The sequence below is a fragment of the Artemia sp. Qi Xiang Cuo genome, chromosome 5 (assembly GCF_049724085.1).
Source record: "Artemia sp. Qi Xiang Cuo chromosome 5, ASM4972408v1, whole genome shotgun sequence".
Classification (NCBI taxonomy): Eukaryota; Metazoa; Arthropoda; class Branchiopoda; order Anostraca; family Artemiidae; genus Artemia; species Artemia sp. Qi Xiang Cuo.
In genome coordinates, this window is record NC_142798.1 from 84168465 (window position 1) to 84191648 (window position 23184).

At 38.1% G+C, this 23184-nt stretch overlaps 1 protein-coding gene across 4 annotated transcripts in view; it reads right to left on the reverse strand.

The window, feature by feature from the left end:
* dve (SATB1_N and homeodomain domain-containing protein dve) overlaps positions 1-23184 on the reverse strand; it is a 172454-nt gene that overhangs the window by 96420 nt on the left and 52850 nt on the right. The window contains exon 1 of one of the 4 annotated variants that reach the window (XM_089089050.1): positions 5503-5576. The exons of the other annotated variants lie outside the window; for them this stretch is intronic. The gene's annotated coding sequence lies outside the window, so the exon portion shown is untranslated. Of the gene's footprint in view, positions 1-5502; positions 5577-23184 lie in introns of those variants that run through there. 4 annotated transcript variants of the gene reach the window in all.

The window sequence follows — 23184 nt, forward strand, 5'->3', positions numbered from 1 at the left end:
CCTACTCTCATCTGACTCCTAAGCCCTAATTTTGCCTAGCTTAAACAATCTAGCAGCATATTTGATATGTTAGACACACTGAGTTCCATCATTTTACTTACTTCTACTTTATATTAATGCTCAAATTCCACAAACTGTATGGGGCGTAACGACGCTTCTTCAAAATATCAAATTACAATTTAAAACACTATTTTGAAGGTTCGAAATTTCTTGATATCTCATTTTCGAATCAATAAAGTAAAATCAAGAACAGAATAAAAACAGTTAGAAAAAAAAACAAAAACAGGGCAAAATAACTATTATAAAAACAGAAACAGAACAGAACAGGTAAATAAAAAACAGTTCATCTGTTTCTGTTCTGTTTCTGTTTTTTGTAAGAACAGAACAGAAACAGGTACTTTAAAAACAGAGCAGAAACAGAAAACAGAAACAGTGCCCATGCTTATTCAGGAGAGATTAGGGGTACGTATCTGAAGTCCTTTGCCTAAGATATTATGTGGGTACTTTTTCCAGTCTCCAATAAGTGAAAATGGCAACTATTTCTGATTTCCATTTCTTTTTTACTTGATATAGCCAAGGAAAAATCGTTGATCTGTCCCTCAACCCAAGCAAAGGGAGGAGGGATTTTGACAGATTCTAAAACTATAGGGCCAACTACTCATACTAACAACTCACTGCAGAACCCAGCTGCCTGAGGCCCACACCGCTACGTACGCTCCTCCTCCCTGGCACCTACGCAGGGGGTGGACCTCCGGACCCGCCCCCCCCCCGAAATCTCATGATTTTTTTATTTCCCCATAATTTTCTAATACTTCTCACAGAATAGGAGATTTGAAGGATTTGGGCCCCCCGAAACAAATTCCTACGTACGTGCCTGCCTCCTCCTTCCCAACCTATTCAAAGCCTACCTCTTTATACATTCCCAGAAAGCTTCCATTTCCCTTAGATCTTTTCTTCCAACATCCTCCCACCCCAATCGGGAACGACCTGTTTTTCGTTTGGCCTTAGACGTGCTCTAGCCATCTCAACCTTTCTCTCTTTATAGCCCTAGAAAGCGGGATTGAATCACACTTTTCACACAGTCTACTGTTTGAGGTACGGTCCAGGGCTTCCACTATCCCCGAATTTTCGGGGATTTCCCCGAAAATCTATGTGTCTCCCCGAAAAAATTTATTTTTCCCCGAATCCCCGAAATTTCCCCGAAAATCATTCAATCATGGTGTGAACCCCTAGTGACTATCCCTAGCAAACATTACTTTACATACCATAGTTTTTCACTACTCTCTTGTTCGTTAATTTTCGTCTCTTGTGTTACTTTGCCAGGCCGATACAATTTAATTATAGACGGTTCTTTATATTTTCACAAAAGTGTCATTTTCTTCTATTTAAATTAAATAATTTCGAATGCAGGATTCCAAATGCTATAAGATTCTTACATTTACATCATTCGTGGTCAAGTATCTGGACAGAAATTAGCCAAGAATTATACTTGAACCCTACCTCAAGTTGAGTCTTGACTGAAACGATTTTATATCTAAAACCTTGGCGAGAATTAATCTTGGGTGTATAAAATATCGTTTTTGCTGAAAACAATTTTGCGACCAAACTTATTCTAGGGGGCGCCCCCTAGAATAGTCTAAAGTAGTGTAATTTACTTAATTAACGCAAGTTTGCGTGAATTAAACTTGTTCCTAACGCAAGTTTATCGGATCAACCTATTTTGCCCCCCCCCCCTGGATCCGCCACTTGCAACCACTACTACAAGTAGGCTATATCGTTTTGGACATGGGATAATTTCTATCGAAGACCACTAAGAATTAAAATGGTTCCATTCAGTGGTAAGAAGTCCATCCTCCACCACTAGCATAAGGCCATTTTAAATTCATCTGTCAATATAGCTTAATAAACAGGTTGTAATAATTTAACCAAATTAAATACTAGCAATGCTATTCTGATGGATGCATAATTGTCACTAAACCCTTTTTTTGCAACGCAGGGTTACAGCGTAATATTTCTGACCACCAACCTCTTAATTTTTATTTATTTTAAATAGGCGGGTTATTCTTGAAACCAATAAAAAATAAATAAACGAGTGATAAGAATAATTTTGGTACCTAATATGATATCATTGTACTCAAAGAAAATTTCTTGTACCTTAATTAAATAATAACATAAAGTACAAATAGCTAATGCAGTCACGTACGCCTGTATGTGAAGCCATTTCCTCACACCGATGCCTCATGATCCTTACAGTTTTTATATAATTTCTGTATTAATTAACATTTTTTTTATTTCGAAAATGTTGCCTCTCACCCCACCCCCCCCTCCAACCAAATCCTGTACATGCATCCGACTTAACTTCATTATTTCAAAAACTCTTACTATCATGGCCGTATCCAGGATTTTTTTCGGGGGTGAGGGGGGGATACCAAAAAAGCATCAACAATTTGTTTATATTCATTTTTGTTACTTTTTTGTAAGTCGGACAAACATTTCAGGGGGGTATGGGGTTTGCCTTGCCTACTATATTGATTCATGACCTCATTGAACCTGGAATTAATTTAGCATCAAAATAAAATATTTAAGGAAATTGTGTAATCATGTGTTAATTCAGGCCATTTAAATTACGCAAATTATTAGGACATTTAGATTATCAGGCATTTAGATTATGCACATGAGGTGGGTCTCTTTGGGAAAACCTTGCTGAAATGAATGAATTTTCTGGGGTTTTCAGAATCCAGGACAAATAACAGGATACTAAACTACCCATTTTCTGCATTCGAATTCGGCCCTTTGAGTTTGTGATAGAAATTCTTTTCAATAAACATCTTATCTTTATCTCTGCCATCCGTTTTACATCTTAGTTGCACATCAGCGTGGCATACGCCATCTTGTGTGTGCATATTTTGAAACTGGGCAATAAAGGTATTTTGAAACTTGCAAATAAAGGTAAATAGGACTCGGTCGCTTGGAACAGGAATAAATGAGAATTAAAAGTGATGTAAGGTTATGAGAACATTTAACAGGTGGATAGTTTTACCTGCACAGGTGTACTAGGATTTCTTAGTAAAGAATAAAGTGAAATTTAAAAAGTAAGACAGCCAAGACTTGGGGTACGTGTTGCAGCTGAAAAAATGTTGAAATAGAAAGATAGGTCTTAGAGCTATGTTTCTAGAAGCCATGTTAATGAGGATTGTTTAACATGGGTGCCGCAAAAAGGATGGAGCATTTCTAGTAGATATGTTTTAGGTGAATATGCAAGCAGGCTATGTTAAATATTTTTATGTTACTTTTCAATTAGCTGGTACCCACGCGATATATTGTATAGGGAAGACACTAAAGGAAAATAGTCAAACGGGTATCTGTCAATAGAGAACTGGATTGCAAACCGTGGTTTGTCATTGTGTTTACAATATTTACACTATTTTTTGGGGGGGTAAATTTTCGGTAGTTCATATTATTAACTTACGAGTAAAGTAAACATACCACTCAATGCCTTTTTTATGCTCTTTCCAAATATAACAATCATTTTTGTCAGAAATAAATTTTGCCCCCAACCCTATATATACCAATGCAGGGTATATATTTGCACATTAGGGGGGTGGGGGTAAAGTTTATTTCTGATGTAAATGAGAGTTAAGTTTAAACTTTACCCCCCCCCCCCTTCTAAATTGAGAATATATACCCTGAATTGGTAAATATAGGTTTGGGGTTAAAATTCATTTCTAACAAAAATGATTATTATATTTTTAAAGAGCATAAAAAAGGCATTGAGTAGTATGTTCACTTTATTCATAAGTCAATAATATGAACTGCCAAACATTTACCGTTTTTTGGGGGTTTAGGGGGGAAAAGGTACATAGGTTAGGTTACGTATTTAATATATGCTATGCTTTACCCCCCCCCCCCACCCCCTAGTGTGAAAATATAGTCCTAATTTGTTTCTAAACTATTATATTTTCACGGTGCTTTGGTTTATTCATTAGCATTAGCTTGACTTCTCGCGTGGGTACCAGCTAATTGAAAAGTACCAGAATTTGTCCCCAACCACGCATCGCTCTCCCGGCCGGAGAATCAGGATTCAGGAAAAAAGTACCTGCGGCACATGGACCATTGGTGAGCATGCGATAAGTTCACGTTTAACTGGCTATGTGCCCAGACTACTCCGATGAAGGAAGCCCTAAAACAACACAAAGAGTGGTGCCATTTTATCCCCCATTTCACACTTTCCTAACAAACTTATCGCTACTATAACGATTCCCCCCGCCCCCACCTCACATTAGGGTGGGAGTGAGAATACGTTTTATGGAATTCTCATCAAAAGAATCGAAAAAAACTAAATCTTCCCCTTCCTATACTTTGAAAAATGCCTCTTTAGTATCTTTATTTATTTATTTTTTTAATAATGGAAAATCCGTGCTGACCCCTACAGTTTCTTGAATTACCCCCTCCCCTGTCCCAACTTCTCCCTAACAGGGTCAGATAGAACCTTAAGCTATAGGAAAAAATCTTCATATAGAAAACAAGAAAAGTACTATATAATAAAATTCTTACCTTATTCTGAAAAGGTATAATTGCTATGAACAATAATTGTAGGGTTCCTTCCTTTTTAATCCACGTTTCCTCATGTTCTAAATATACCCTAGGACTGTAGCTGACCCCATTAGAGAGCAGGGGCACCAGTAAGAGAGGGAGCCATACTTTTATATACAGTTAGGGGGGCAAAAAATGTTTCCTCCTTTTACTTTCGTGAATTATCGCCCCCCTGTTAGGGGGGGGGGGAGGAGTGGGACACAATTCTTACTATAGCAAACATCATCAGCTATTTAGAAAGTGTTGAAAAGGCAATATAATGGTGCTACTTCTTTGTTATTATGGTGTTTAATTTACAGAAGGAATCTTGGTGCATAATTAGCCTACTAAGGTTTCATTTAAAAATAGGGTAAATTTTTCGCAGTTCATATTATTGACTTACAAATAAAGTAAACATACCACTCGATGCCTTTTTTTATGCTCTTTCGAAATATAATAATCATTTTTGTCGGAAGTGAATTTTACCCCCCACCCAAATATATACCAATTCAGGGTATATATTTTCACATTAGGGGGGGGGGGTAAATTTTATTTCTGATGTAAATGAAAGGTAAGTTTAAACTTTACCCCTCCCCCACCCCCTAATGTGCAAATATATACCCTGTATTGCCATATATAGGGGTGGGGGTAAAATTCATTTCGGGCAAAAATGATTATTATATTTGGAAAGAGCATAAAAAAAGGCATCGAGTGGTATGTTTACCTTATTCGTAAATCAATAATATGTAATGCGAAAAATTTACCGCTAACATTAGCCTAACTAAATTCTTACAAGCTATCATCCAATACAAAACATCTAATCTGAATAAAATACTGAACCGCTCAAAAAAAATCCACACCAAAACTAATCACACTGAAGTACAAATCCTTCAAAATTAATCAAAGAAAAAAGAAAAAATTATAAAATACCCAATAGACAAAATGTGAAAAATCCTAATCCACGAAACGTTTCCAACTCGATCACTCTTTGTACACTAGACAGCAGCTATTTGAAGCTTAGCATGGGACGGATAAGCCTTGGGGATTAGAGAAAATTGCATGGCGCAGATACCTGTCTCTGCCCGGATTATGAACAGGATTTCAGCTTATCAACAATCCTATTGCCAAGGCAATCTGGCAAAAGCACAAAACTAATTAAAGGAATTAATCACTGTTGAAAATGTCTAACTCTTGCTATGCACCTGGATTTGGGATTTGTGTTGATTATTGTGGTGAAACCTGAAACTATTCAGTTTCTGATCAAGGGTGGCCGGTGAACGATGTGGATACAGGGGTGCCAATTGTGGGGGAGGGGATAGGTAGGTACTTTTGTCTTATATCCACCACACTCAAGATCTTGTATGGCGAACATGAGCCAATAACCGGTTTTCATGGCCTTTATACCAGACAATATTAGCTTCGGCTCAGTGGGAAACTAAATTGTAGCTATATTTTAATTGAATATTTAGTTGGTATTTTAGGTAGGTTAGGTTCATGGGCGTCTGAAGGGGGGCAGCTGCCCCCTAGAAATCCAAGTGTACACTAGATATGGCGGAAAAAGCAGATGGTTGAAAAAACAGTTGAAAAAGATAGACGGCTAAAAAAGCAGTTGATAGAAGGTAGATGGTTGGAAAAGCTGGAAATAAACAGCTGGAATGGCAGAATTAAAGTTAAACAAGAAGCAATTATCCATAATGTCTTTTAAGGACTTAGCTCTAATCCAAGAAGATTGATTAATGCTGAAGCTTATTGATGATTGATGATTTTTGGTGATTACTTATTAATAAAGATTTCATAGGTATGATAGAGCTTGCTGGCAATGTAAGCTTTTGTGAACTGCCAATATAACTTCAGCCCCCAGCCCTTCATCACAGAATCAGCTGCCCCCAAGGCCGTACCCAGAGGGGGGGGGGTTTGAACCCCCCTGAAATGTTGTTTTGACTTGTAGAAACGTAACAAATATGGATATAAACAAATTTTGTATGCGTTTTTTGAGGTTTTTTGTGTAAGCCCCCCCCCCAAAAAAAAAGATCTTTGAGTATAACCCCCTCCAAAAAAAATCTTTGGTACGGCCTTGGCTGCCCCCCCCCCTAGAGAAAAAGCTACGTACACCCATGGTTAGGTTAGGTTAGTTTAGGTTATGTATTTAATAAAATGCGGTCTGGGCGGCCCCCCTTCCATAAGTATGTGTTGTAGTTGTCATAATTTTGTTGATTTCATCATTTTTTATTTTATTTCTTTAGCATTAACCAACCTTCACTTCTCGACAGAACTTGAGTGTGGTGGCTGTAAGACACAAGTACCGATGGGGAAAGTATCCCTCTAAATTTGCTGCCTCCTAGATTCTGAAAAACATATTTTGTCCCTCACCTTTCATTTTTGTTAACTGGCACAATAGTGTGGAGATTGGATCAAACTTATTATAGAGGAGGGTACTTTTTATAATTAGGGGATTTTCTACTCTAATAAGAGCAGGGAGTTCAATTTGGAAGGGGAATTCTACCCCCTCCCCCTCTTAGATACCTTTTCGGGTGTATTTTCATTAAATAATGCTTTTTTGTATTTCAGGTGATCGAAAAATTTTGCCTCCATATGTTTCTGTGAATTGATGCTACTGTTTAAGAGGAGGACTACAGTCACAAGACCGCAAGGATGTAGGGTGCCGATGGGAAGAAGGATAAAGATACCAGAGGAGGAGGATTGGGGAAATATTCCACTAAATTTTTTACTAAATTTATCTAAATTTATCTCACTAAATTTCATGAGTTGCCCACAACTGTGTGGAGAATGAAGCAAATTCATTGAAGAGTTTGTATCTTTTCTATGTGGCTTTTAAACTTTGTCAAGAGAAGTGGCGTAAATGGGGGTGGGTGGGTAACCTCCCCTTCTTATATTTTAAAATTTGGGTTTTTGGGGGTATATTGATCGAATAATGCCTTTTCTTGTATTTTAATTGACAAAACTGAAAAAATTGTGTGGTGAAGAGAAGAACTACAGTCACCAAGACCGTAAGCAGGTGCAAGAGGTCTGTTGGTGAAATACAATGTCGAATGTTTAAAAAGTTGAAAAGTTGCAAATTACCACCGACTGATTGCTAAGGGAAATCTTGACTGAGTTAAGAACCACATAAGATGGGCCCTGGTAGGCCTCTACCCTGTACAGTGGCGGCCCGGGGAGGGGGGGGGGGCGAGGGGGCGCACCCCCCTAACATAGTCTAAAGGAGTATAATTTACATAATTAACGCTAGTTTGCGTTAACTAAACTTGCTCCTAAGTAGTAAGTATCTATTGAATTTGCTCGGAGGTATAGCAATTCCCATGCTATGATTACCAGACTGGTTATTTGGCAGTGTATAATGTGGTCAAACAGGTTTTTTTTTCTGTTATTGTTGTCAATTGCACAATGAATGTACGTCATGAGTTCACATGCACATTCTTAAGAAACTGGTAAATTTAAAAAGAGGTAATGAGATTTGCGAATTGGAGTGTAGAATTACCGAATTTGATCCTACTAAGGTGGAGAAAAAAAGAAAAGAGTTTAGCATTTGCAAATGCTTCAATATGTTGTCAATTTAAAATAGTTTGGAAATGAAAAAATTTAACAAGAAATGGCTGAGAACTGTTTTGGGGGAGATGGGGTGATTGTGTACTGTATAATACACATGTGATGTTTGGACTGTGTTGCCAATTTAAAATAGTTTAATTTTCCCTCGTGCTTCCATTTCTGTGATCAGGGGAGAGAGGGGGGTCAATTTGGGAAGGAAAACCAAAAATACTCAGAGTCGAAAATAAATGTGATCTGCCTCAAGGGGAAGGCTCAGAGGCCCTTAGTTCCCCCATTTCTAAGGGCAGGGGAGGGGGGGGTCAATTTTGGAGGGAAAACCAAAAATACACAGAATCGAAAATAAACGGGATCTGCATCAAGAGGAAGGCTCAGAGGCCCTTCGTTCCCCCATTTCTGTGGGCAGGGGAGAGAGGGGGGTCAATTTTGGAGGGAAAACCAAAAATACTCAGAGTCGAAAATAAATGGGATTTGGCTCAAGGGGAAGGCTCAGAGGCCCTTTGTTCCCCCATTTCGGAGGGCTGGGGAGGGGGGGTCAATTTTGGAGGGCAAACCAAAAATACTCAGAATCCAAAATAAAAGGGATCTGCCTCAAGGGGACGGCTCAGAGGCCCTTTGGTCCCCCACTTCTGAGGGCAGGGGAGGGGGGGGTTAATTTTGGAGGGAAAACCAAAAATACTCAGAATCGAAAATAAATCGGATCAGCCTCAAGGGAAAGGCTCAGAGGCCCTTCGTGTCCCCATTTCTGAGGGCCGGGGAGGGGGAGCAATTTTGGAGGGAAAACCAAAGATACTCAGAATCGAAAATAAACGGGATCTGCCTCAAGAGGAAGGCTCAGAGGCCCTTCGTTCCCCCATTTCTGAGCGCAGGGGAGGGGAGGTTCAATTTTGGAGGGAAAACCAAAAATACTCAGAATCGAAAATAAACGGGATCTGCCTCAAGGGGCACGCTCAGAGGCCCTTCCTTCCCCCATTTCTGAGGGCAGGGTAGGGGGGGGGTCAATTTTGGAGGGAAAACCAAAAATACCCAGAATCGAAAATAAACGGGAATCTGCCTCAAGGGGGAAGGCTCAGAAGCCCTTCGTTCCCCCCCCCCATTTATGAGGGCAGGGGAGGGGGGGGGTCAATTTTGGAGGGGAAACTAAAAATACTCAGAATCAAATATAAACGGGATCTGCCTCAAGAGGAAGGCTCAGAGGCCCTTCGTTCCTCCCTTTTCTGAGGGCAGGGGAGGGGTGGGGCAATTTTAGAGGGGAAACAAAAATGCTCAGAATCGAAGATAATTTCCATTCGTCTTAGTTTTTTAACGATGCTCCTTATTTCTAGTTGAAAATGCTTATTTTTTAATTTAATTGGGAATGAAAGGTCAAACTCTAACATAAAGAACAAGATATTTCGGAGGGGGGTAGCTCATTTCATATACGGGATAATTTCCATTCGTCTTAGTTTTTAACGATGCTCCTTATTTCTAGTTGAAAATGCTTATTTTTTAATTTAATTGGGAATGAAAAGTCGAACTCTAACATAAAGAACAAGGTTTTTTGGAGGGGGTAGCTAACTTCATATACGGGATAATTTCCATTCGTCTTAGTTTTTATCGATGCTCCTTATTTCTAGTTGAAAATGCTTATTTTTTAATTTAATTGGGAATGAATAGTCAAAGTCTAACATAAAGAACAAGGTATTTCGGAGGGGGTAGCTAACTTCATATACGGGATAATTTCCATTCGTCTTAGTTTTTAACGATGCTCCTTATTTCTAATTGAAAATGCTTATTTTTTAATTTAATTGGGAATGAAGAGTCAAAGTCTAACATAAAGAACATGGTATTTCGGAGGGGGTAGCTAACTTCATATACGGGATAATTTCCATTCGTCTTAGTTTTTAACGATGCTCCTTATTTCTAGTTGAAAATTCTTATTTTTTAATTTAATTGGGAATGAAAAGTCAAAGTCTAACATAATGAACAAGGTATTTCTGAGGGGGTAGCTAACTTCATATACGAGATAATTTCCATTCGTCTTAGTTTTTAACGATGCTCCTTATTTCTAGTTGAAAATGCTTATTTTTTAATTTAATTGGGGTGAAAAGTCAAAGTCCAACATAAAGAACAAGGTATTTCGGAGGGGGCAGCTCAATTCATATACGGGGTAATTTCCATTCGTCTTAGTTTTTTAGCGATGCTCCTTATTTCTAGTTGAAAATGCTTAGTTTTTAATTTAATTGTGATGAAAAGTCAAAAGTCTAACATAAAAGAACAAGGTATTTCGGAGGGAGGCTCGTTAGTGATATTGATTTTAGTGCGTAAACTACAAACTGACAAAAATATCCAGAACTTTTTTTTCTTATAGCCTCGACTTTGAAGACATTTCTTCATCTTAATTGGCTTTAGAAATATCATGCAAAATAAACTAGCCTAACAGTCATTGCTTTGTCGAATTTTGAGCAAAAACAAAAGGATTGTAACACCTGATTGCCCCGTTTTCCAACTTTTACTTTTAGAATCGATATTGTTAGCAGAATTTCAAAAGGATCGTTTATTAGTGCTGGCGTATCTGATGACGATGCTCCTTATTTCTAGTTGAAAATGCTGATTTTTTAGTTTAATTGTGATGAAAAGTCAAAAGTCTAACATAAAAGAACAAGGTATTTTGGAGGGGGGCTCGTTACTGATATTGATATTAGTGCGTAAACTACAAACTGACAAAAATATCCAGAACTTTTTTTTTCTTATAGCCTTGACTTTGAAGACATTTCTTCATCTTAATTGGCTTTAGAAATATCATGCAAAATAAACTAGCCTAACAGTCATTGCATTGCCGAATTTTTAGCAAAAACAAAAAGATTGTAACACCTGATTGCCCCGTTTTCCAACTTTTACCTTGAGAATAGATGTTGTTAGCAGAATTTCAGAAGGATCGTTTATTAGTGCTGGCGTATCTGATGACGATGCTCCTTATTTCTAGTTGAAAATACTTATTTTTTAATTTAATTGTAATGAAAAGTCAAAGTCTAACATAAAGAACAAGGTATTTCGGAGAGGGGCTCGTTACTGATATTGATATTAGTGCGTAAACTACAAACTGACAAAAATATCCAGAACTTTTTTTTTTCTTATTGCCTTGACTTTGAAGACATTTCTTCATCTTAATTGGCTTTAGAAAAATCATGCAAAATAAACTAGCCTAACAGTCATTGCTTTGCATGTAAAATAAAAAAACTAACCTAACAGTCATTGCTTTCTCGAATTTTGAGCAAAAACAAAAGGATTGTAACACCTGATTGGCCCGTTTTCCAACTTTTACCTTGAGACTCGATGTTGTTAGCAGAATTTCATAAGGATCGCTTATGAGTGCTGGCGTATCTGATGAAATAATTTAGGTCGTATGATCAATTTAATTTATTTTTTTTTAATTCAGTAGTTTTTCAGTAAGGACACTTACTGAAAACTACGTTTTTCGGTAGTTCACTTAGAGTGGCGTACCACTCTAAGTGAACCTAGATCAACCCAACTTTTTGGATATATCTCTCACTATGACTCTGTTCGTGTGTCGTGTCTGTGCGTGTGTCGTCTCTATGTGTGTGTCATCTCTGGATGTGTCGTCTCTGTTTTTGTTGTGGACTCTGTGTGTGTGTGTCGTCACTGTGCGTGTGTCGTCTCTTTGTGTGTTTTGTATCTGTGTGTTGTGCGTCGTCTCTTTGCGTATGTGTTGTCTCTGTGTGTTTGTCGTCTCTGTGTGTGTGTGTGTCATCTCTCTTTGTGTGTCGTCTCTGTGTGTTTGTTGTCTCTGTGTGTGTGTCTTGTCTATGTGTATGTCATCCTTTTCGAGTGTGTCGTCTCTCTATGTGTGTCGTCTCTCTGAGTGCGTTGTCTCTGTATGGGTGTTGTCTCTGTGTGTGTGTTGTATCTATGTGTGTGTCGTCTGTATGTGTGTTTCGTATCTGTGTGTGTATGTCGTGTCTTTGTGTGTTTTTGTCATTTCTTGTCTATGTGTCTCGTCTCTCTGTGTGTGTGTTGACTCTGTGTGTGTATCGTCTCTGTGCGTTTGTTGTCTCTATGGGTGTTTCGTCTCCTAATGTGTGTATCATCTCTGTGTGTGTGTGTGTGCCGTCTCTGTGTGTGTCGTCTCTGCGCGTGTGTCTTCTCTCTGTGTGTGTGTGTCGTCTCTGTGTGTGTGTGTCGTCGCTATGTGTGTGTGTCGTCGTCACTGTGTGTGTTTTTTCTCTGTGTGTGTATCGTCCCTGTGCTTGTGTCGTCTCTATGTGTGTGTTTCGTCTCTGTGTGTGTGTGTAATCTCTGTGTGTGTTTCGTCTCTCTGTGTGTGTGTGTGTGTGTGTTTCGTCTCTGTGCGTGTGTCTTCTCTCTGTGTGTTGTCGTCTCTGTGTGTGTCGTCGCTATGTGCGTGTCGTCTCTGTGAGTGAGTGTGTGTGTGTGTGTATGTGCTGTTTTCTGTGTGAGTGTCGTCTCTGTGCGTGTTTCGTCGCTCTGTGTTGTCGTCTCTGTGTGTGTGTGTCGTCTCTGTGCGTGTTTCGTCGCTATATGTGTGTCGTCTCTGTGTGTGTGTGTGTTGTCTCTGTGTGCGTGTTGTCTCTGTGCTTGTTGTCTTTGTGTGTGTCGTCTCTGTGCGTGTGTCGTCTCTGTGCGTGTGTTGTCTCCGTGTTTGTTGTCTTCGTGTGTGTGTGTGTGGTCTCTATGTAAGTTTTTAGTCTATGTTTTTGTATCTTCTCTGTATGTTTGTCGTCTCTGTGTCTGTGTTGTCTATATTTGTGTGTGTGTGTGTGTCGTCTCTGTGTGTGTGTGTCGTCTCTTTGTGTGTTTCGTATCTGTGTGTGTGTGTGTGTGTCGTCTCTTTGTGTGTGTGTGTTGTCTCTGTGTGTTTTTGTCGTCTCTCTGTGTGTGTGTGTCGTCTCTCTATGTTTCTCGTCTCTGTGTGTTTGTCGTCTGTGTGTATGTGTGTGTTTGTGTGTCGTCTCTATATGTAAGTCGTCACTTTGAGTATGGCGTCTCTGTGTGTGTGTGTCATCTCTCTGTGTGTGTGTGTGTGTGTCTTCTCTGTGTGGGTATCGTCTCTGTGTGTGTGTGTGTGTGTTGTCTCTATGCATGTGTCGTCTCTATGTGTGTTTCGTATCTGTGTGTGTGTGTTCTCTCTGTGTGCGTGTTGTCTCGAGTGTCCTTACTAAAACAAAAATACTGCATTAAAAAAAAAAATTATCATACGACTTAAATTATTTCATTAGATAAGCCAGCACTGGTAAACAATACTTTTGAAGTTGTTTTAAAAACATCGATGCTAAAGGTAATAGTTTGAATTAAACACTTTTAGTATTTCGGGTGTACTTACTGAAAAAATTATTAATTAAAAAAAAATTAAATTGATAATACGACATAAATTATTTCATCAGATATGTCAGCACTCGTAAGTGATCCTTTTGAAATTCTGTTAACAACATCGATGCTCAAGGTAAAAGTTGGAAAACGGGGCAATAAGGTGTTACAATCCTTTTGTTTTTGCTCAACATTCGGCAAAGCAATGACTGTTAGGCTAGTTTATTTTACATGATATTTCTAAAGCCAATTAAGATGAAGAAATGTATTCAAAGTCAAGACTCTGATAAAAAAAAAGTTCTGGATATTTTCGATAGTTTGTAGTTTATGCACTAACTTCAATGTCAGAAACGAGCCCCCCTCCGAAATACTTTATTATTCTATGTTAGAAATTTGAATTTTCACTAAAATTAAATTTAAAAAAAAGCATTTTCAACTTGCAATAAGGATCATCGTCATCAGATACGCCAGCACTAATAAACGATCCTTTTGAAATTCTGCTAACAACATCGATTCTCAAGGTAAAAGTTGGAAAATGGGGCAATCAGGTGTTACAATCCTTTTGTTTTTGCTCAAAATTCGGCAAAGCAATGACTGTTAGGCTAATTTATTTTACATGATATTTCTAACTCCAATTAAGATGAAGAAATGTCTTCAAAGTCAAGGCTATAAGAAAAAAAAATTCTGGATATTTTCGTCAGTTTGTAGTTTACGCACTAATATCAATATCAGTAACGAGCCCCCCTCCGAAATACCTTGTTCTTTTATGTTAGACTTTTGACTTTTCATCACAATTAAATTAAAAAATTAGCATTTTCAACTAGAAATAAGGAGCATCGTTAAAAACTAAGACGAATGGAAATTATCCCGTATATGACGTGAGCTGCCCCCTCCGAAATACCTTGTTCTTTATGTTAGACTTTGACTTTTCACCCCAATTAAATTAAAAAATGAACATTTTCAACTAGAAATAAGGAGCATCGTTAAAAACTAAGACGAATGGAAATTACCCCGTATATGAAGTGAGCTGCCCCCTCCGAAATACCTTGTTCTTTATGTTAGACTTTGACTTTTCACCCCAATTAAATTAAAAAATAAGCATTTTCAACTAGAAATAAGGAGCATCGTTAAAAACTAAGACGAATGGAAATTATCTCGTATATGAAGTTAGCTACCCCCTCCGAAATACCTTGTTCTTTATGTTAGACTTTGACTTTTCATTCCCAATTAAATTAAGAAATAAGCATTTTCAACTAGAAATAAGGAGCATCGTTAAAAACTAAGACGAATGGAAATTATCCCGTATATGAAGTTAGCTACCCCCTCCGAAATACCTTGTTCGTTATGTTAGACTTTGACTTTTCATTCCCAATTATATTAAAAAATAAGCATTTTCAACTAGAAATAAGGAGCATCGTTAAAAACTAAGACGAATGGAAATTATCCCGTATATGAAGTTAGCTACCCCCTCCGAAGTACCTTGTTCTTTATGTTAGACTTTGACTTTTCATTCCCAATTAAATTAAAAAATAAATATTTTGAACTAGAAATAAGGAGCATCATTAAAAACTAAGACGAATGGAAATTATCCCGTATATGAAGTGAGCTACCCCCCTCCGAAATACCTTGTTCTTTATGTTAGAGTTTTACTTTTCATTCCCAATTAAATTGAAAAATAAGCATTTTCAACTAGAAATAAGGAGCATCGTTAAAAAAACTAAGACGAATGGAAATTATCTTCGATTCTGAGCATTTTTGTTTCCCCTCCAAAATGACTCCAGAAATGGGGGAACGAAGGGCCTCTGAGCCTTCCCCTTGAGGCAGATCCCGTTTATTTTCGATTCTGAGTATTTTTGGTTTTCCCTCCAAAATTGACCCCCCCACCCCTGACCTCAGAAATGGGGGAACGAAGGTCCTCTGAGCCTTCCCCTTGAGGCACATCCCATTTATTTTCGATTCTGAGTATTTTTGGTTTTCCCCCCAAAATTAACCCCCCCTCCTCCCCTGCCCGCAGAAATGGGGGAAAGAAGGGCCTCTGAGCCTTCCCCTTGAGGCAGATCCCGTTTATTTCTGATTCTGAGTATTTTTGGTTTTCCCTCCAAAATTGACCCCCCCCTACCCTGCCCTCAGAAATGGGGGCACGAAGGGCCTCAGAGCCTTGCCCGTGAGGCAGGTCCCATTTATTTTCGATTCTGAGTATTTTTCGTTTTCCCTCCCAAATTGACCCCCTCCCCTACCCTCAGAAATGGTGGAACGAAGGGCCTCTGAGCCTTGCACTTGAGGTAGATCCCATTGATTTTCGATTCTGAGTATTTTTGGTTTTCCCTCCAAAATTGACTCCCTCCTCCCCTGCGCTCAGAGATGGGAGAATGAAGAGTCTCTAAGCCTTCCCCTTGAGGCAGATCCCATTTATTTTTGATTCTGAGTATTTTTGATTTTCCCTCCAAAATTGACCCCCCTCCCTCCCCTGCCCTCAGAAATGGGGGAACGAAGGGCCTCTGAGCCTTACCCTTGAGGCAGATCCCATTTATTTTCGATTCTGAGTATTTTTGGTTTTCCCTCCAAAATTGACACCCCCTCCCCTACCTTCAGAAATAGGGGAACGAAGGGCCTCTGAGCCCTCCCCTTGAGGCCGAACCCTTTTATTTTAGATTATTAGTATTTTTTATTTTCCCTCCAAAATTGACCCCCCCCTCCCCTGCCCTCAGAAATTGGGGAAGGAGGGAACGTTAAGCTATTTTAAATTGACAACACTATCCAAACATAACTTGTGTATTATACAGTAGACAATCACCCCATCACCCCCAAAACACTTTTCAGCCATTTCTTGTTAATTTTTTTTTATTTCTAAACTATTTTAAATTGACAACACATGCTAAACCCTTTTCTTTTTTTCTCCACCTTAATAGGATCAAATTCGCAAATCCTACACTCCAATTCGCAAATCTCATTACCCCTTTTTAAATATACCAGTTTTTTAAGAATGTGCACGTGAACTCATGACGTACATTCATTGTGCAATTGACAACAAAAACATAAAAAAACCTGTTTGACCACATTATACACTGCCAAATAACCAGTCTGGTAATCATAGCATGGGAATTGCTAAACCTCCGAGCAAATTCAATAGATACTTACTACTCTCCTAACCCAAGTTTATCGGATCAACCTACTTTGCCCCCCCCCCCCCTAAAATAAAATCCTGGATCCGCCATGATCCTGCAGGAGGCCTCCCGGTTGATCCTTGAAATCTCAAGATTTTACGATGTTCCGCTTTACGATTTTTCATTTTTTTTTATTTTGCTTTAAAATTTTAATTTTTGATTTGAGAGAAGTTTTAACATTAGAAGTTTATATGTTCTGCGCAAATGTGCAAAATTTCTCTTAAAGAAGAGGGCTACATCATTTCTAGCCCAGCCTAAATGCTAAGCTTAGTAGATTTGAAGGCTAAATATGCCCATGATTGGGGTAATAGGGGCAATTCTCTGCCCATTCTTGGCTGAAGAAGCCCTCTTCTGAAATAATTTGAGCTTTAAAGTACACTCTCTGAAGCAATCAGACATCTTCCTAGACCTAATCTTCTGATCACCCTTAAAAGTCTGTACCTTGATTGTCCATGCAAGCAAGCGAAGCTCCTCCTCTGGCCTATATGTCGGTTTAAAAACTTATAGGTATGACAGAGGACGCAGTTCCATAGAGACCATTCGCGCTAGGGAATAAGGCATATAATTTATAAAATCATGCCCCCTTAACAAGAAAATCTGTGATAAATTTTTACACGCTTCTCACAGTGTGTTAAAAATTAATACAACGAGTCCTATTTTCTGTGCTAAAAATTGTACTTGGGCTATTTGGTCCCAATAGGCCACCGACTTTCGTGTCATGTGTATTTAAGAACGAAAGGAAGAAAAGTCCAATATTTTATTTTGCCAAAAATGAGTTACTGAAATGGAAAACCAATGGAATTTTGTGAGTTTTTTTTTTAATTGACACTATAAGAAAGAGAGAGATTTCACTGTGATCTATGTGCAAGCACCAACAACTTTAAACTGGCTGTGATAATTGAAAACAGGGTGTACAAATTTTTCCAACTATATGAACAGGCGCGGAAAACAAGGATTATGCACGCACAGGTGTTGTTTTTTTTGTACGTAAGCCTGGCTGGTCCATTGGGTAAGACATATACATGGACATGGAGCTCTGGTCCCTCACTTTCCCGAAACTCTCTGGAAGTTTTCCAAAATTTGGAATAGGCTTGTTTTCTTCGGACTGGGAGAAGGCTTCGGGCTATTAATTTTCATTTGATAATGCAATGGCATAAGGGTAGGCTAATGGTATCTAATAGTCGTTTACCTTAGAATGCAGGAAAAGCATTCAAACGGAAATTAAAGTTTTATTGCATATTGTTTCCAACCCGTTTCAGGGCGCAAACCAAAATGATTAGCCCAAACAGGACCCATATTCCAATGAGATAGAATATTTTTTCAAAATGTTTTGATGTAGTTAATATACTTTTGCTAAGAAACGTTGTTATATAGCTGTTTCACTATATTGTTATATTTTCTAGGAGACAACATGTTTTCTGACTATACATCTAAAGGAAAATATCCAAAATGATTCTCTGGGGAAATTGCTAAATTCAAATCCTGATGTTTTGAGATTCAGTTACGACGTTCAAGCCGATTGAACTTCAACGTAAGGCACCTTACATTTCTCCCCTGAGAATATTCCATCAATAAAGAACTAGAAGCAGAAGTGGAGTATATTCTATAATATTTGTGACAGACCTTACAGGCTTCGCTCCTCCTCAAAGAGTTCTGTTGCAACAGCCTTTATGAAGGCTCGCATGTTCTTTAACAATAAAGAAGGTCTATAAATCAAATAATGGCTCTATTTAGTACCAAGATATTTTTTTTTGGCAAAGATTTTAAAAATAATAATGGAAAAAGGTGAAGTTGTTTAATGTTAGGTGTGCAATTTGCTCATAGCTTTCAGGGTGCGCTCTCTCCGTAGAAAGGATAGCACATTTTGTTCTGATAGGACGGAGGCCTAGGAAGGGGATAAAATACTTGTTATCCCTGCTCAGTTTCAAACTTAAGGCCATAATGTCTTGGCTAAGAGGGCCAAGACCGAAAAAGTTGTTCTGAGGCATGGTCTCCACCAAAAGGGGCCCGAAAAAGGACCAACAGACATTTTACCCAATTGGCTCAAAACTTGCATTGTCAAGTACTTGACATAAGGGGACCCCTCTGGAGAAGGAAAATTAGAAAGAAATGTTGATTGCCTCAAAAAAAGGAAAAAATCTTTCTTCTTTCACTTTTATAGAAAAGTTTGGTCGTAGGAGCTTTGAAGGGATTATTTAATTGGATATTGCAATGTCTAAATTCGTTTTTTTAACGCCAAAAATTATGAGAGATAATTAGAGAGAGAAGTCTCCATCTCGCCCCTTCCTGCTATCCAGTCCTATCGTAACTCCCATGATGTTAGATCGAAATTTTGGGATAGTCAGTTTGTTCAGCAGGGTAGAAAGTTTTGCTAACTTTGCATCCTGGGTCGAAACAACCCCGCGCCCCCCAGGGGCAATTACCCTAAATTATGTAAAGTACTCATTCTTCACAGATAGGTTTTAGCAGGATAGGCGGCCATGTTTGGTCTTAATCGTCCAATCAGCTGGGAGACCGTAGGGATCGTTCATTAGTTCAAGACTTTCTAGGGTTTCCCAAGGGTATAGTCTGGAAACGAAGCACGTACTTGAGTAAATCCAAAGACCCAATGTGCCCCGAGCTAAAAAAAAAAAAATTTATCCTCAACCGCTCGGAAAGGACTCAGTGGACTGATTTATTGAGACCTTAAAATATCTTGAGAATGGTCAAAATGATGTTGTTGAATTTTTCTGAGGGTGGTGGGGGTGGGTCAAGATGGGCCTTGAATTTTGACTTGGGATACATGACAGAGGTAAATAGAGAGACATTGTCTCTATCCAGGCAATTGAAATAGTGTATCTGGAATACCTCAAGAATGGCCCGGGGGATACATTTGCAACTTATAGACACTTCTTGGGGAAGGAAGGGAGAGGGTTGGACAAGAGGACTTGGAACTATTAACTTGGCGAGGGGGAAGGCTTGAGCAATTTTGTCTTTTATCTACTAAAATGTTTTAGGAGTATAAGCTCCTATGGGACTTACAATCTAAGCACATTTTAGTAGCGGGGTAAATTAAACGTGTTGCCAGTTTTTATAAATGTGTATATGTAATGTCTCGAGAACAGCTATGGTGTATCGAGTTAACTCTTGGGACATTTTTTGGGGATGCGGGGGCAAATGGATCTTAAATTTTAACTTTAGGGGGGCGTAAAAATGGGCTTAACATATTTGATCTCAAAGCTGCCAAGAGGTTTTGACCCTTTAAGCCTCCACAGAACTACAATATATTCATTATAAGGTCTTCACGTGCAATTTCTCAAATTTTCCTGAAACTTTTGGTACTTTTGAGCCCTTGTGGCACTAAAAAGTTAATTTATTTTTTGCATTACACAGTTGGTATTGACTTGCTTGCCTTATGCCCCGGACAACCTCATGGGTCACGTTTGGGCCATCTCCGTTATACGTTCAGAGATCAGTTTCGTATATGATGCTCGGTTGTCAGCATGTTTGAGAAGGTATATGAGGTGACTTCCTAAGTTGTCTTGCCATCTCTTCTTAGGTCTTCCAGGTTGGCGACTCCATTGGACCCTTCCTTCAAAGTAACTTTTGTCAGATCTTAATTTTCCATTCGGTGTATGTGACCCAGCCGCTTGAGTTGCTGTAATCGCAGTTTCTGGAGAATCGTGGTTTCCCGGTCCAGTTACCTTCGAAGGTCTTCGTTGGAAAATTCCGTCTAGAGACGTTACACCGGCTGTAGACGTTTAGTCTCAAAGGCCGAAATTCTGCGTTCGTTCTCGACTTTTAGTGTCCACGTTTAACAGGCGTACATGACAGCAGAGATGATTAGCGAGTCGAAGAATCGAAGCTTCAGTTGTGTTGATAGGTGCAATACAGTTCATATTGCAGAGCTTTAATAAGGAGTTAGTCATACTAATAGTAACTAAAACTCTACAAATAAAGGTTTTGATAACAATATGTGCATTAAAAAAAAATTATTTTTCATGGTGAGTCCCAATATATAAAGTCCAATAAGTTTAAAGTTGCCTATACAAGATTACAACCCTGAGAAAGTTTGCACCCTTTTCAATAAAGACGGAAAACACCCCCAACAACACGAGTGATTTTGATGAGAATTACACCATCGAATTCAGCATATAAGGAAACTAATTTCTAGGGGGTTTCAAGTCCTTATCTACAGAAATGTAAAATTATTTATTTCTTCGAGAAGGAGGGTAACGGATGTGTGTTAATTTTTTTTTCTCGGGAATAATTCTTTCAGGATTATCGGAAAACTGTATATTGAGCTTTCCAGTTTCAGAAACAGTAGTACCGAGCTGTGGCGTATTTGTTCCTAAAGGTGCACGTAGTCAATACAAAATAAACGGTTAATATAAAATTTTTAATTAAACCTGAATTTGAATTTGACCTGAAGTTTATTTTAGACTTGATAAAATTATGCACAGTTGTACATAACTGCGCATCAGCCATTATTCAGGAAGGCTAGTTGATCATTGCGTAGAGGGAAGGAGTGAGGGAGTTTGCCTAAAGCCCCCCCAAAAATGAGCTTTTATGCTGAAATATCCTAACTTTCAGTGAGCCTTAAGACTACTTTAGAAAGAGGTTTAAGGGGAGGGAGCTAGAAATTGACCTGTAATATCTCTTGGTCTACACCTTTAGTATTAGTGCTAGAGACGGAGTGACAGTACCCTTCTTATTGTAGACAGTATTTTACTATGTAACATTCACAAGTCTACCAGCACAGAGGAGGAAAGTTAGGGGGCGTCACGAGGAAATGTCTTGGGGGGGGGCAACTGCTACCAGGTAATCTGTTTCAACCGAGTTTAAATGGTAGGCTAATATTTTTTTATATTGACATTCAATGTCTAACGTCTTCTTGTTTCCCCGGGGGGCTGCCCCTCCCCTATGGCCGTCCATGGAGGACATCCCTAAAAAAAGTTTTTTTTTCCCAAGAATTCAACTTTCAAACCGTGGAAAGAATGACCCTGGTGTTAATGTTTCAGAATCAAACACCTCCTCCTAATAGATACTTGATACAGAGATGCATCTTTTCAGAGATAAAACTTATTCTCGAAGCACTGTTTTACGAATATAAAAATGGAGGCTGAGGGATGGAGTACTAACCTTCTAACATTTAACACAGCCTTGGGTCAAACAGCTCGTAGCTGCAGACTGTAAGCAAATATCGACCCTTATCAATAAAGCCTACACTATAAAATAGTTTGTATTACAATATATAAAAACAACAAAATTTATTATTCATGCTCACTCTGAATATGCGAGATCTAATAATCTTAAAGTTGCTCATTACAAGCTATAAAAAAAAGCTTTCTCCATTGAAAGTAAAAAATGATACTAATAGGTAAAACAAATAGAAATTGATCTGTATATAAAGGTACCTAACCCCTCCTCAGCCCCCCTCTTTATGCTAAAGTTTTATAGTGCTTTAAAATATTTCTTATTCCAGTTAGACACCTTTTTGTTTGAGCTGTTGTTATTAAATATTGGACAAAAAGCCTAACTTTAGCGCAAAGAGCATGGGGTTGAGAAGGAACCAGCCCCACTGACATACGGAATAACTTCTGCTAGTTTGGAATTTTAATGTCGCTCTTTACGTTATTGGAGAAAACATGTCATATTTCAAAATTTATGTTCGTTTTGCATAGCATGCCCAAGAGTTTTCATAGGACTACCATAAATACAAGGTGGGTACCACCACTAAAACCCAATTATTTTAGATAAAATATATATAATATATATATATATATATATATATATATATATATATATATATATATATATATATAATAATATATATAATTTATATATATATATATATATATATATATATATATATATATATATATATATATATATATATATATATATATATATATATATATATATATATATATATATATATATATCAATACTTGTGTATATGTGTATATGTATTTTCTCGAAAATGGCTGCATATTTTTATGGAAAAATTGGTAACTTGGGATGTTCTCGCATACAAAAACGATCTAGATAGGTCAGAAGTCTGAGAAAATTCATTAAGAGCCTTAATTTTGGTTTTATGCAAATGACGTCATGTACTATGTTAGTACATCATATAAACATTTCTTATGACATCATATAAGCATTTTCTCGTACGAAATCATGCATAGCATAAATAAGATTGTTGAGTTTCCAACGCAACAGTTATTTATATAATATAATTTCTGTTGGAAGGCCCTAAAAACGGAAATTTGCAGTTGCAGTTACTATAAATGTTGATTCTTTGAAACCAACACCTGAACTATCAAACCTGATAAGATGTGATAGTCGACAACCTGGACCATCAATTGCGACGACACCATTACAGGTAGCTAAAGCAAAGGCCATTGCTAAATTGTCTGAAATAATCAAAATCCAGAAACGTGTCAAAAATGGAAATGAAGAGCAAAGACACGGGCGGTTAGAAGATTTTTGGGAAAATTGGCATTCTGGTATGTTCTGGGCTAAAAAAACGACTTACATAGGTCAAAAGTTTGAGAAAATTCTTTATGAGCCTTAGTTTTGG